This window comes from Ambystoma mexicanum, chromosome 8, assembly GCF_040938575.1.
Source record: "Ambystoma mexicanum isolate Mex_15411 chromosome 8, UKY_AmexF1_1, whole genome shotgun sequence".
Taxonomy (NCBI): domain Eukaryota; kingdom Metazoa; phylum Chordata; class Amphibia; order Caudata; family Ambystomatidae; genus Ambystoma; species Ambystoma mexicanum.
Window position 1 is genome coordinate 1,521,402,140 of NC_090929.1, and position 16,772 is coordinate 1,521,418,911.

Here is a 16,772-nt window from a genome sequence, read left to right on the forward strand (position 1 = left end):
AGCGCAGTGACATTCTCCTTCTTACCCCAGTTCTTTATAAAATGTATTCAGATTAGGCAGACTGTTGTCAAAGGATGCCGAAAACCATATACCCTTTTTATCCTCCTTGGGTATCAGTACAGTAGGTCTGACATCCATGTGGTTGCAGTATGTTTGGCACATCCATGCTATGGCGAGTCTAAACGCATGTGGTGGGAAAAACCTACCTGTGCTGCTAATAGAATAGACTATTGCAGCAAAGACACACATGCCAGTGTCACCCACTCGCAATCACTGGAAGTTTGACATCCAGTTCAGAGCCACTGAACAAGGGATTGTCAGTATTCCAGTTGGCCAACACCCATGCTTTTTGCTCCAGGCGATAACATTTTTCTTAAGGGCACCATTTTACGGATGGCTTTATACACCCATGACAGACTGCTCTCAAAACAGAAAGTAACATGCACGTTTATCCCTCGTTGTGGATGGTCAGTGGGGTATAGTCTAACATACAGGGCCTTACTCTGCAGGTCATTCGTGCTGAATACAGGGCCTTACTCTGCAAGTCATTCGTGCTGAATACAGGGCCTTACTCTGCAGGTCATTCGTGCTGAATACAGGGCCTTACTCTGCAGGCCATTCGTGCTGAATACAGGGCCTTACTCTGCAGGCCATTCGTGCTGAATACAGGGCCTTACTCTGCAGGCCATTCGTGCTGAATACAGGGCCTTACTCTGCAGGCCATTCGTGCTGAATACAGGGCCTTACTCTGCAGGCCATTCATGCTGAATACAGGGCCTTACTCTGCAGGCCATTCATGCTGAATACAGGGCCTTACTCTGCAGGCCATTCATGCTGAATACAGGGCCTTACTATGCAGGCCATTCATGCTGAATACAAGGCCTTACTACCCTGCAGGCCATTCATGCTGAATACAAGGCCTTACTACCCTTCAGGCCATTCATGCTGAATACAAGGCCTTACTACCCTGCAGGCCATTCATGCTGAATACAAGGCCTTACTACCCTGCAGGCCATTCATGCTGAATACAGGGCCTTACTACCCTGCAGGCCATTCATGCTGCATACAGGGCCTTACTCTGCAGGTCATTGTGCTCTAGGACCCCCAACCGGCCATAAAGTCAGGGTTTGCCCAGAAGCACTTTAAGACATGATAGCAGCACCGGTGAGATGGATGGGGGTGCAGATTAATACTACAATACCAAATCAATACTGACCACTGAGAGTCTGTTTAATGACAAGTACAAAAAACATGGAGTCTCATGAATATCAGCGGATGCGTGATCTTCTCTCTCACTTCACAACTCCAACGAACTTCATAAAAAACATAACATTTATACTGAAAACTTGTCATTGACGTGTAACACTTAAAAGTTGTCATGAAATTTTATTGGTTCAGGAAAGGTAACTTGAATATAGGTACTATATCTGTATATGGTAACGGAGTAATGGAATTGGGTAAACGCTGTCAGGTGGGGCACCTAAGCCCTACTTTCAAAATGGCTACAGTAGACGTCACTAAAAGTACGACGTCCAATTGGTTCTACTAACTATAGGAACCTAGATTGCTTGGTCCACTGTGATTGGTTTGGCACCAACCCCACTCATAATTTTCCACTTTGCTTAGCAGCACGCAGAATGGTCGGCCAGGTGTAGGGTACCCCTTAGCTCCCCCGGCCTTACTCCAATTATTGTTACAATCAATCATCACTTTAGTGGCCATGAGTCAATTATTTCACTGTGGTTGGCCTCGAGACGGCATCTCCTGTCTGGAAAAGTTCTGATTTCTTCACCTGGCCTGTTGTCAAGCGTTGGTGTGAGTCTTACTTCTGCTTACTTGGTCACGTGATACAGACACTGTGAATTTGCCTCTTCATGTAATTCGTGTATTTGATTTTCGGTTTTCCACCACCTGCCTTCAGCTTTTTATCTTGACCTTTCAGCACAGGATATTCTGTTCTTTGCTTCAATTAATTATAGCTACTAATCGTCCATCTTGACTGATATGACCTTGGGTTTCCTGGCACGAGTTTCCTCTGCTGAGCTTTGTTTCTGCCGCTTATTCTTGATTTTGCTAAATATGAAGCTCTCCTCGTGTGGCCTCTAGTAACCTTTGGGTTGATTCTGCTTCTTGTGGAAATATACTTATATAATGTGCTTCTTTTGAGGTAGATATGTATAGGTGGTGCTTGCCGCACTATCCTTCTACTAAGCATAGCAAGCCGCACATTTTTTTAGCTTTCGTGCGGTTCCAAGCATATCTACATGCGTAAACTAGTTGAATATCTTAATCATGTTCATGGCTTAAGCTTCTTACATTTGTCATCGTTCCTTCATTTTGGGTTCACGAAATCCCTAGCCTTTGGCGTTTTGTCTCTTTATGTCATGCTTTGGTCATCATATCTTCTGTATGTGAGTCAGTCCGGGTTCTCGTGTCGTCACCATTCGTCTTCCATTAAGACCTTTTTGGTTTCTTCAGGGACTGTACTTAGACGATATTCATTTGTTGATATGGTTTTCTCAATGGGTACCTTACTGTCCATGGTTTCCTTGGTATCAGTACTTCTATAGGTGCTGTTCTTCTGATAGGTACTGCACAGAGCCCCACCGCGGCTCTCTGCTGGCTTATTTGCTCATCATACGTCACATATTTCGGCGTGAACATTCCTGGTACTTCAAAATGGACGGTTGGAGTGTGGGCTATACTTGGGAACTCCTCTACATCATTCATGCTGAATACAGGGCCTTACTCTGCAGGCCATTAATGCTGAATACAGGGCCTTACTCTACAGGCCATTCATGCTGAATACAGGGCCTTATTCTGTGGGCCATTCCTGCTGAAAGAGGCCAGTGGGAAGCCAGATCTGTCTGGTCTACTCTCAGCCTACATGCATCCTTTGCACACAAATCGCAGGTGATTAAAAAGCTACAAACTCTTCATTATATGTAATCGGTCTAACACCCAATAGAATTTTCTTTGACTGTCCTGAATGTCCCACTTTCAAAGCACTACACAACACTGTGCTACATTAGGAATCAATGACACCCCATAAGGCCCTTCTGGCCCCCCAGTATGTGCTCGTTCATAAGCAAGTTTCCAGATCATGGCTAATTTAATAAAGGACATATTTGACCTTTTCATAAGGGTTCACACACCTGCTTCAAGCCCTCAGCCCTTCCGGCTATCCTATCCTGGTCCGAACACACACTTGTCTCCTTTGAAGTCTTAAAGCATATCTCTCACTACCCCATCTGGTTGGGATCAAGTACATTTACCCAAATGGAGGAAATCGCATAAAGACTTACTACAGGATGTTTGCCTCCAGGCTGCTTGCTTCAACATCCTAAGCACATCGGAGAATCCTATGCTACAGTATCACGAGGCAATACTAATTACGTCATCCTTTTAACCTGCAATGCAGATCCCCTGATTTTTTGCAAAGGTTTTATGGTTTGCGCCTCTACATGGAAAATGTACATCGGAGTGTACCTGGATGTCTAGCTGATTGCTTCTTCTGAACTGCAGATTAGTACCTAGTCTGTACTGAGAGAGTATCCACTGCCTGGGACTCTCAATTCACCAGCTATAACCAAGGCCGGTCTTTGCATCAGACCGTATAGGCGGCTGCCTGACGGGCCAGGCTCTAGGGGGCGCATGTCCAACTCCTCCAAAAGGGCTCCAACACCACCATCATTCATGATGTTTGATGCTTCAATGTTGCATCATTTCTTTTTATTGTGCTAAAGTTAAGTACACTATGTTACTACCTACATACAAAAAAACAAAGTGCTAATCAAAAGCAGACCCAGTGGGAAAAGCCAGGCTAGCGGTGCACCTAGGGTCTCCATGGCAGTTTTTGGATCCTTGTGAAAAGCAAAATTTGTTTCTTATCAGTTCTTCGGACCAGGCCAGGTCTGACCGCACGTGCCTCCTCCGCAGTGCATGCGCTCCAGTCGGGGTGATTGTTCAGCTGGCCGGGCTTCTCAGTCAGCTCATACTTTGGCTGGACTAGCAGGGACCGGACCCTCTAAAGAGATGAACGGGCTCAGAGAATCGAGACCCAGGTACAGGAGCAGCAGGTCCAGTCAGGGCAGGACTCAGGAGGAGGTGTCACAAGCAGTGTCCTATTATCTAGGTGCTGTAATGGTATCCCCCACAGAAGGACGAGGCCGTAGAGCAGAACAGAGGCACATTTAATGTCGTCCTCATCAGAGATATCATATATCCTATGCATGTAATTTATGTAAATGGTCATTTTGAAATCTTATTCCAGTGGCGTGATAGAAATACCCAGTGTAGATTTTCACTAGAACAGCAGGTAAATGGGCCCCTGCAGCATCATGCAAGTGAGTGAGTCAACCCCCTGAACCCAAGTGAAATTACCCAGTTCTGTGTTGAGATTTATTTCAGGCAGAGCAGTTCTGAACTCTCAGGACAGGAGATTGGCCTCTGGGTCATGCCACTGCTCTAGATATGAATATTTTAAGATCATTTGCGAAAGAAGGTGGTGAACTGTAGTGTCTGAGGCCTCTGTAGTTTACATGGGTGGTGAATGAAGGCTGAAGGTTTTTGTACATAGCGAAGACCACAGTACTCAAGTACAGGGGTGGCGCCCGGGCTTTTCAAATGAAAGGTGCCTTGAGCCTCAAGTGGCCCCCAGCAACTGCACCCAGGTTGCCGGTCGGCAGTCTTTCAATATATTCATTTATAAAGCTGCATTTTCTCTTCCCACATGATATACAGAAGTTCTATCACCTCAGTGCCTTCCAATACTGGTTCCTCCACATCAGCCATTTGTTGACAAAGAAGGGTTTGGAGCTCTTCAGTGTGCATTTCATGTTTAAGCTCCCTGGCGGCTGAGAATCTTGTCATAATGGGTGGCTATTAACCTTACCTTTGTTTCCATTGTAATGTATGCAACCCATCATGTTGAAATGGGCCCCCACACATCTTCAGCCAGGCCTGCTTGAGTAGAGTGGTCACCAGTCTACAGTGTGGGTGCCTCTATTTTATAATTGGTTGACTACACCTTGTACAAGAACAGAGTGTTCGGTAGGGGAGTTTCACAAATACAGTAATGATACTGATATGTTGTTTATATAGAGCTTTCACCAAAACACTTTACATAGAACATATACAGTATAACCCAACCAAAGTTGGTACTCTAAAAAGCTGATGTATAAATGAAACCAATACCATGAAGGAGCCTTTGTTTAATAGTGTACAGCATGCAGGCCAACATATCTATTCCAGTCAAGGGATGATAGGCCAGTCCTGCATTTAACTTTGCCTTCTGGGACTTGTGGTTCTGGATTCCCCAATTATAAATCCAGGACTACAGGTCCCAGAATGCAAACTTAAATCCAGGACTGGGCTAGCCTCTCCCTAATATGATGGATAATGTTGGCATGTATGGTACAGTTTGAACTGAATAACTTCTAGGCTCTTCAAATTCTGACAGATAAATCACAGTGCTATAAAATCACATGCCCAGGATCACACACTTTGCAGTGAAGCCAGCATTTGAGACCAGTGTGTAATTTAGGCCCTTAAACAAATGTCCTCGTGTCTAATTGTTAGAAATGTGTGCTTCTGTTTGGAATTTGCAATGTCAAAGTCAGGAAAAGTTACTTTTTGAACACATAATACAATTAACATTCTAAGACATCACCTAGTATCACCTAGTTGGGTTGCCAACAATGCTTCCCGCCTGGGGTGCAATCTGGTCCAAGACCGGCCCTGGCTATAGCTTGATATTGATGTCTACCAGAGACTGGATCAGACTCCTCCTGGATGTGGAACACCAGGTGGATTTCCCAACTGCGGCGGGACGTGCCCCAGAGAGATCTTGTTAATTTCCATGGCACGATGGCCGTACCGGGAATTCAGGGCTCTGAAGACTGATTTAAAGGCCTGAGCCGAGTGAGTGTGTTTAACAAGGTCTTCAGTACCCATAACTCCCAGTACAGCCAGTGGGCATGGTCTATAAAGCTATTCTGGCTGTGCATGGGGACTTGAAGAAAAAATAAATCTGCCTGAGTGCACTGTGAGGAGGGAGGGCCACTGCTGGCTGTGGCTAGGCAAAGTGAGTGCCTGTGGGGTCTGTGTTTTAGAAGCTGGGCATGTCTGCCAGTTGCGGCCCAGTGAAGATTGGTCGGCGTAGCTTCCCCCCCCCCCCTTTCCCTTAGTGAGGTGAGGAGTGGGGCAGAGTATCTACTGCCTAGACTGTGTCTTGGCTAGTATGGCCGTGGTACACATAATGGTGTGGATGGGGCGCTCAATGCGGCACTCCCTTATTGGAGAAAGCGATGCGTTTATATTCCTGCCGCTGGCAAGGCTCTTGACACAGCGTTCGTCCTTATCATGGGAGAGCCATGCTGGCAGCGTAGACTGGAGGAGTCACGCAGCTCTGCCTGCCTTTAACCAATTTCTGGGCCTTTTATTGGATTCCCGAGCCATACCAACTGATATGACCTGGAAATTGGCAAATTGGGGAGTGACACATCACATACGTTACAGAGAAGCATCTTCCCACATCAATCAAGACGACTCAATTGCAAGAATCTCACCTGCACTATTTTGTTCTAGCTTTGTAGGTCCTGGAATGAACCACAGCCGCTGTGCCATCTGCAAACCTTTTGGATAAATGGGAATCTGGACTGCCTCTGTGTTGGATTGGTACTCGAGATCCATCTTGCATGGTTCCCTCATTCCTCATATGCAGTCTGGTTACATTTGGTCAGCAGATCTCAAGAATGATGCATTTTCTACCTAAAACACAAATCTTGAAGGATTTGCTTACTGTGACTTTAGCTTAAGATAAACATTTTCCCAACTGTTGTCAACATTACTGTATATTATGATAATGTTAAAAAATGTGCAAATATCCCAATGGATACCATGGATTTATTGTGCGGTTAGAACGATGATCAGGAGAGGTGAATTACTGATTGTGATGTCACAAATTCTGAAGACCAAATTATTGGGTTCTGAAATGAGACGAATATAAGACCATTATTTTCTCACCGAGAAGGCTAGGACCTTGCTTGGTGGAAATATATGAATCCTGTTTTGTTCAAGCCCCTCCTTCAGCTCATGGAACATCAGTTGTAATAGTTAACCAGGTCATGGAGGATATCCTACTGAATGTGCTTACACTGGCCAAGCCCAAACCGATTCTCCAGGAATTCAAATGAGACAACATCCATCTCTGATAGCACATCACCCATTAACATTTTCTTTTGCTCATTCAGCTTCTGCAGTAGGGCAGTGACACCAGATCATGTGCAGACTGGCAGATATCCAGGAGGTCAAAGCTTCCTTGGTCAGGTTTACAATTCAGAAATCTATTCAAAATATGTTATATCACGAGTGAATGGGTTTACCAAAATTGTGTCGCGCTATGGCGGTCATGTTGACCTATTTGAAATGAGTCTATCTCTGTAATCGGGAAAACCAAATCCCTCACCCCCTTCATACACTCATAGTCCAGAAAGGAGTTAGTATATTTGGGGCATTGCTCAAACCACACAAGAATCTCTTACACATCCCAATTTATCAGAGTTATTTGCAAAAGGAAAGTCTGAAGAAGATGGAGGTCTTGAGGGAGAAGTCATTGTGTTGCACTAATTGTCCCCCAAAGGTTTAGATTGCCCAATTTAGCAATATCAATCTCCATTTTCTAAATTGCCATCGTCCCATTTCTATCTGGGATTTCCTCTAAATTTCTGCCGCTAAGTATATCCAAATCTTTAATTGTGCCTTGTATCCTTTGGGCATCGCATATTGTAAAGTATGTCCTATTGCAAATGCCACTGATTGGAAGGACCTCTGACTTACCCCAATTATCCTTGTCCCCAGAAAGTTGCCTAAAATCTAGGAGGATATTAATAGTGCTAAAATATGCACTGGTTAGGATAGTAGAGTACTTTCTCGTCTGCAGTTTAAGTTTGGTTCCATCACACGTACCTATAAGGGTTCTGCTCTCCCTAATGCATGCCACAAGGAGGCTGGCGGTAAGATTGAAAAGTAGCGCAAAAGCTTGCCAATCCTTGCCTGTGCCTCCGGTGATCATGGATCTGCTAGCCCAGGTGGTGTCTGTTGCGCCTTTGTTAAGACCCTCACAAACTTGTCTCCTAAACCCAAAATGGTGGACATGTGGTACAGAAAAGCTCAGACAATGCAAGCCAAGGCGTTCTCCACCTGAGGGAGTCTTGCTTCTATTGATTAGCCCTATCACATCAAACAGGCATTGGTTGTGATTGGGAGCAAAGGCATTGGTACACGCAGGCTTTATTGCACAATGCGTTACCCTGTGGACACAAACATCCAGTCTGTTACCATAACGTTTCACCAATACCTTTGCATCTACGTTCAATACATACATCTTGCAATAGATCTCCCACCGGTGTCACCGCCTGGATGATAGTAATGTGTGCCTGAAATTGTTCACAAATGTCTACATTCATGATCGCTAAATTATCAGCATCATCGAGCATCCTGCTAATCATTCTATGCTCCTGCATTCCTTTTAGTTTGTATGCTAGAAGTTTAACAACTATTTCACCTTGTTGCCAATAATTCGGTCTGCTGTGGAAAATGACTCTGCCATCATAAGTCAGTGGAGATGCCTATCACCTGTTTTTCGGCAAGCAGACGGTCCTGCACCTATTCCTGCCTAGTCTGTCTGGGGAGCCACTTCTCTGTCTAACAATCTCTGCTCTAACTTTCCTTTCTTTAGGCCTTCCTTCCTAATGTATTTTGAACAACTTATCAGTTTGCACAACACGACTGCTTGAAAATGTCCCACACCGTAGGAATAGGTACTGAACTGATATTTTTAAAACTTTTTATGGTTCATACAAATCGATTACTCCAGATCACCAGTTGTACATCACCTGTGGTGTCCCACAAGGATCCTTCCCCTCTTCAATATTTACATTGAGGCACTCAGAAACCTGACAATGCACATGATGCACGGCTCTACCTCTAGATATTCTCCATGGAAGGTATCCACTGGCTCAAGACCTGGCTCAACAATGATTCACTCATGGATGTCCAGTGCTTAACTGAAGCTCAACCCCATTGAAACTGAATTTCTGCTACAGGCCAACAACACCGAATTACTTGATATTAAGACCTGGCTTTCTGCTATGAGCTACTAGCTGGCCATTTGTGCAAAGTCCCTTCGGGGTAGAACTCAGCAGACTCTTCTCCTTCAAAAAGCAAATAGCAAGGAAGACCCAAATGGCTTGGTACCAAGTTTCTCGACTATGGAAAATCAAGCACTTATCCAAGAAAACCATTACAGATATGCTGTCCAGTCTTTCATCCTCTGCCACCTGGATGGTGGAAATGGCCTTTTGGAAGGCCTTCTGGCACTCCTAAAATGTATTCTGCATGCTGCAGCATGAACCATTTTAGAAGACTCCAAATTTGGTCATATCACCCGACCTTCATCGAACTCACTCACTCATGCTGCAAGCATGTACCCTCTCAAATCCTGCTGCATCATCTACAAGACTGTTGTCCTGAAGGCCCCAAGGTACCTCAGATACTCTGCATCTCCGGAGGCCTAGGATCCAGCAGAAATAAGAACATACACAGACTTCAACTCCACCAGAGTAGGAAGTAAAGTACGCAAAGACAGGCTGTCTGTCTGTGCCCCAAGACTCTGGAATCTTCTCTGTCAACACCACACTCTCCTCCCCCCTCACATCTACAGGAAGGAGAGCAATACCCTCCGTCAAACAATGGCTCCATCCTAACACCTAGGCCCAGACCCTCTATTCCCCACCCTACCTGAGACTGGGTAATCTGTTCCACACTGATTCCTTCCTTGGTTGCTTGTAGATCCTTTGCTGCTAAAATTGCCACCCTCTCTGTTCCCTTGTATCTCTGCTTCTCTCACTCTGCCCTCTACCATATAATTTAAGTGCTTTGTTGCTTCCCGAAGCTAGGACTATGCTTAATAAATACCCTAAAATGAATAATAGGTGATTCAAAGTTCTCTTCAGGGGAGCAAAGCATGGCAACATATCTACCTTAAAACACCACCTTTGTGACATCCGCCCGACCCACATGTTACCATGTTTAAGTAGGACGCTCACATGATCTGAGATGCGCATACTTTCTCCCCTGGCAGAAGGGTCCTCCAGATGTCGGTCAGCTTACTGAGCCCCCTAGTAAACTGCAATTGGATTACCTATCCAATTGTCTATCCAAGACTAGGTAAAAAATCACCCTCTATCAATCTGGTCCCCATTGAGTCGGCCAACTTATCAGTTTGTGTAGGAAAGCCCCCTAGACGCCCACACTGGAAAAAATACAACCCACTAGAGAAAAAGCCCAATGAACCTCTTGCAAGGAAACATTTTATTTCCACAAAAATGGATCTGCCAACAAAGAACTACATACAGTGAAAACCTGTGTGGCTGGTTGGTGAGACCCTATACATGGATGGCCTGCTCCGTAGGGGATCCCAGGCCATTGGTCTCAGACCTGTCCGTCCATCTTCTTCCACGTGGGCGATGTTGCACTCTTCCTCTGTTCCAATCTGAGTAATTGACAATTGGTGGCAAACTAAACAGCACATCTCTATCTATGTGACAGTGCACCTGGTACGAGCAGACAGGGGCCAGGGGGAGAGGTCACACTAACTTGCATACTTCACTGGCTCCCAGGCAGGCTTTCACCTCCAAGTTCTTCCACCCTAGTTCTGGGCTATAATGTCATCCCTCCCTGTACCTCACAGCACAAATCACGTGACCCAAAAGTGGAGGCAAGAGGGCCCTGCTTTCTGTTCTTTCTTAATCAAATGGAGGTCTAGCAGATTTACGATCAGTGGTCTGGCGGGTACTCTGGAATTCAGGGCTCCTTGGGTGAGGGCATTTGGGTTCTATATATGAGGATAAGGTCTGGTGGGGGGGTTAGAGGCCCGTGCCCTCCTTCGGGAATCGTATCATACAGAGACACACAACCCTCCCCCGTGGTCTTGCAGGGCACATTCTTCCCAGAGCACGGTGGCTGGCAACCTTTTAGAACAATGAAGGGTTTATGGATCTGTGTGTCTCTGGCCTTTCTCATGAATGCTTATGATACAACCTGTTTATTTCCCCTCATGTTCATGGCCTATGCCTGGGATGCTGTCTACTGCGCTGCATTCAGGCCCTGTGTTTTGAGCATGTAGGCCCTTTTTATAGTGGTAGTTTATAGTGGTAGCGCGTCATGCAGTGTATGAGAAGCAGAGTTAACTTACACCATATAACGGAACCAACTCAGAAAGATGCCAAGTTCAACTGTTTTATTATCAATTATCTAAAACGGGTTACAACGGACGTCACACAGTATTTTCTCTCTCAATGCATTTCATGTAAAATTATGCTTATATAGTAAAAATGTGTCATACGTGATGTCATACTACGTGGCAAATAAGAAAAAGCTACAGGGGTTGTGATGCGTTCAAGGGAAACATCGAAGTATAAGGGGTCGGGTTGTGATTGGGTCTCTACTGTCAGGTGGACAACTCATGCCCACCCCTAGTGTAAGTCATCTTCAACACTTATTAGATACACAACGCACCATTGGCTCTCAAACTATAAGGCTCTTTGTTATATGGCCCTCTTCAATTGGTTGGCATGCTTGTGCCCTTCTGGAACATTCGGCTCACTAGCAGCACATAAGCTTTACCACAGGTACGAGGAGGTAGACATGATGTTACCTCCCCAACCAATTAGCCCTTCATCTCTCATCACCTATGCCTTCTGCCATGAACATTGTCTTTGAACTTGGCCTTGCAAAGTATCCTTGCCTCTGAGAATATAAGGGAGTGTGAGCATGCTTTCTGGAAACTCTATTTTCATCTTTGGCTCACGTGATGGGAGACCATGATCTGGTCTCTTTTTCAGCATTTAATTGTCTTAAACGAACAAAATTTGGCAAGCATGGTGTTCTTTCTTTGCACCTTGACAAGGGATGATTCAGCTTCTCACGATTACTGCCTTCAAGAATAGATAACCAGTTCTTGTCTGCTTCAGCCCTGACATCAGGCGAGGCAGCCCTTCCAAACTCATTCGCAATCTTGGCTAATTCTTTGCTGCGACACAGCTCTCGGTTCTTCTCCATGGGTTTGGGCTTACTAAAGTTGTGACACCAATGTCCAGCCTCTATACAATGGCTTCTGCACCTGCAGTCTATTCACTACATCTAGCTAGCTTCTATGATCACTTAGTCTACTTGCGTTACTGCGTCTGTACAGTTTTCGAATGGCTTGCATTTTCTGCAATGCTCTTCACACGTGCAATCTTCATTTCGCACATGAAAGTTTACTCGATTCCTTACTTTGTCCTCTGATTCTATAAGGTTCATACACTCTCTTCTGCCAGTCTTCTCCGTGCATCACGCTTGTTTCTTGGGACGTCACCCACGCCTTTTCCTCGATCTTTTCATATTCCTTCAGGGACTTCTTCCATGAGATCATCATCTCTTTGGGAATACAATCGATAGGGTTATCTTAGTGGATAACTTTTCTCGAAGATTCGCTGGGACCGCCGGTGTCGAGCGTGGCTTAATTTCTGGCTTCCAGCATATAGGTTTGAAGGGGGCGGGACTTCCTGCAGGGGCACTTGGCTGCTACTCCACAGTTTCGATATGGATGCTAATATCCAAGATGGCGTTTTTTGCTGCATATGCACTACATACATAAAGCATGCAATAACATGATTGTGTCGAGCCTTTACAGGCACCCCCCCTCCATCTGGTCTCTTACATTGCCTTTCACGGTTTTTGTCTTACTCTGAAGTGCTTAGGGGTGTGGGAAGAGCGTGTCACCTTCCCAACATTCCCCCGTTTGTGAATTTACATTAACAAACTCCCCAATTACCCCATATTTATTTTCCCCTATAGCGTTCTTCCTCCAACCTCACAGCCTCTAAGTAAGGCAGTGATCCCTCCCATGGGACCCATGCTCTGCATACGTGACGCAAAGTCTGGCCTAATTGGGCATACTCCTCAGGTGTACAAGTCATATATACAGCCACCATGCACTACTAAATCTACCCAGTTTATAATGCCCGGGTTGGGTGGGAGTGTGGTGATAGTGCCGGGAGGATGTAAGCGCTGCTCTATGATCACCATGTGTGGTTTGTTTGGGTCATCCATTTGGACAGCACTATCTTTTATACCATGAGTTGCATTGGAAACCCCAATTGAAACCATTATTATGGCACTGTTAGGTACTGCTTTGGCATAAAATCAGAGTCCCAGTTGGCAGGTGCAGAAAAGGATGAACACGAGGGTGGGCACCAGAATCTTCACGATCGCCCCCATCCAGAATGGTGCCCAGACGAAAAGGTCATCAAACCAGTCCTCCTTTTGTTTGCCAGCTTCAGTTTGCATGTGCCAGCTGAGGGTGTTCGGTGCTCCTATTATTTGCATCAGGGTGCCGTTGTCTGTGTCATTTGGAGGCACGAATGTGCAGCAAGAATCGTCAATTTTTCCCGCAACAATCCCTCCTTCCATTGCCGTGAGCAGGTTGAGCACAAACCGGTTCTGGAGGGTTATTGTTCTTATGGCACGCATCTGGACCTTGATTGCGCTCAGACCTTTTTCTGTATCATTTGCCAGCTGTATGACCTTGTACTGCACAACCTGGAGCCATTTGACATTTGCGGCTGTCTAGACCCCAGGCAGTAGGAGAGATGCAAAAAATGATTCTTCTTTGCTGAACAGTCTATATTCATTGAGTATTTCTTTGAGCAGGTCAGAGGAATCTTGAGACAGGTAATTTGATCTTCTTTTTCTGTTGAGGCTTTGGTTCTTTTCCTTTTCAGGTAGGATACGGAAGATGGGGGATCTGTTCTGTGTTTTTGAAAGGCCCGCCTATTGTTGCACTTGGTGTCGGGGTAAGCCAGTTCTTCGATCCCACTGTGAGGTGATCTTCAGGGATCACGAGGAGCAATGAGTGCAGCGTGACCAGCGAGCAGTAGTCCCTCCATGATTGCGGGAGATGCAGGAATGCCTGCTGGCCACACACCCATTAGTAGTCCATAACTGCAGTAGTACCTTTGAGGTCTGGAATAAACAATGTCTTATTACATCTTTAGTTGGCCCCTACAAAAACGGTTCCTTCAGTGTAAAAACAAAGTTTGTAAGTCATTTCTCTTTGCACCTTCACTGGTTTTTCCATTGCGTCGATCCACGTAAGCTTTGCAATATGTTTGTTCCAGAATGATGTGCATGCAGTATTTATTCTGGCCAACACTTCATCTCTGAACGCTAATAGTCTTGCCATGCAGCTTGTTCATGTTTCTTGCCACTTGTTTGCCACATAATTTACTTCTTGCACTTTCAGGTATGGCCTCCAAAGACACTGGATGCTTTTAGGATTCTGGGCGCATGATAACTGATCAGGGTCCATAACTTCCAGTTGCACACAGGAAACTCCCTCGTAGCCTACACCTTGCCATATTAACTAGACATTGTAAAATTGGTAATTCTTGCGAGAATACCTTAGGGAACCAGACGCATATGGTATCGGTGAACAAACCTAACTTCCATTCACCTTTTATCTCCCTATTGAGCTCATGTCTGTGTTCCAACTATTAGAGAATTCTGGATGGTGCACGTCTTCGTATCTAGAGCAAGTCCCTGGTATTCATCATACATGGGCCTTCTAAATTGCCTCTTTCTATGTATTAAAGCTATCTGATGTACAGCACTCACCTATTCATACTTACTCGTGCCATTTACAGTACTGTTTCCCTTTGACCTGATCATTGAAATGGTTGTACGTGGCCAAGGTGTTGTGTTGAAAAAATAGATACATTTGGGTCTATTTCCATGACAAAATATACATGCTTGGTAGACTTGTTACTTGTAAAATTTGTTATACCCCCCTTTTATATGTTCACTCCATATACAAATGCATCCCCACTAGATGCCTAATCCGAACACTGATATAGTGAATAATCCAGCAATGTAATTGAAAGCACATAAATACAAGTTGGAAAACCTTGACACTGTATCATAAACAGTATTCTTCCTAATGTGCATTGGAGCCTGTTGAGTCCATCGCAAGAATCTCCTGTCAGAGAGAGGGAGAGAGAAAGAATATAAAGTATGGAGAAGTGTGAGAGTGCACTTGTGAAAATGTAATGCATAGCAGCTTTGTTTAATTTGTATGTGGGTAGGTAGTAGCTGGGGACATTGGGAAATGTTCCTCCTTTATCAGTTTGAACGTTGCATGTGGGCTGCGAGTAGGGATAACGGTGGGTAATTTAAAGGTTTACTTCAGGCTCAGGCTGGGGTGCTTTGCGGACATCATAGAGCTGTACCCAGTAACGCACTTGCTTCAGCTTTACAACAAGGGGAGTGAAGTATATTACTTGAACAGGACCATTATATCTGGGTTCTGACCACTGGTGGATGAAGATTTTAACATAGATGCAGTCGTAGGGGAACAATTGCAGAGGTGGTGACGTTGCTGGTGAGTCTGTTGCGGCGCCGGATGCTTCCTATGTCGAGGGCGGTGCAATCTGCTGGGAGACAAATTTGATGGCCTTCATTAGGACGCACACCTAACAGGAGAGAGTGGCATATGCATAAAGTGCCCTGTTACCACCTTGTGGGGAGATAAATGGTGGTCTTTGCAGGGCTATGTGCGCAAACTGATTAATCCAAGTGGCAAACCGTGCACCCAATTATTTGTTTACTGTGGTGCAGATTTTTGACAGCTTGCTTTTCAACAGGCCGTTGATCCGTTCTATGCTGTTCGCCTGGGGATGGTAAATAGTGCACATCTGATGCTTGGTGCCCAATTATGCCAACATTTCCTTAAAAGGTTAATTGAAGAAATGTGTGCTGTTGTCTGATCTTAACACATCACACACCCCCCATGGAGGAAAAGACCTTTGCACTAAACATTTTGTGGCGCACTTTGCATCTGGATGTACAAAAGGACCCGCCTCCAACCATTGTCCAATTTTGAAAAATGCTTAGCCTCCTTCTTCAAGATCAATTCATTGATACTCGGCAATGGGTGTCATGATGCCTACCCCCGGAGCACCAGGCCAGGCCCAGCACCCCCGGAAGCAGGCATCATGCCCTCGGGTAAAAGCCCAGCGGCCCCTTATAGGGGCTCTTTGGACTCAGTCCTGGCGCCTTTGGCGCCAGGCTCATGTTGGACATCAGTCCTGGTGCCATAGGCGCCAGGCTCATAAAGGGAGGTGTTTTGTGCACTTACCTGATGCAGACCATGCTGCACGCTTCAGGCCTCCCTGAGACCTGAAAGGGACTATTTTTTCATAGGGACTATTTTTTCACTCGGGCGTGGCCAGGGAAGGATACATACCTAGTTGGGGAAGGATACATACCTGGGACTTCTTTGGAGGCTATTTAAGCCACGCCCAGACAGCAGCTCATGCTTCGCGTTGTTCTGCTTCCTGCAGCTTAACGCTCACCGTGTCTGCTCCTGCTCCTGGACTCCAGCCACTCCCGCCTCGAACCTGGAAGACCTGCAAGGAAGGAAGAGAAGAGAAAGGTGAAAACCAAGGACTATTTCAAACTTCTTACCTGCATCCGGAATCTTCTCGCCAGCATCCCTGAAGATCTCCCGGCTCCATCGCGGCTGTCGGCATCGGACGCCACATCTCTGCACCTAGGGGAGAGAGGAAGAAACAAAAGGTGAGCAGAAGGAACACAGAAGGAAAGCCTGATTAACAGCCATAATACTTACCGGCTTTTCTTCCACATTTCGGGTCGGCGCCGCCCCGTTG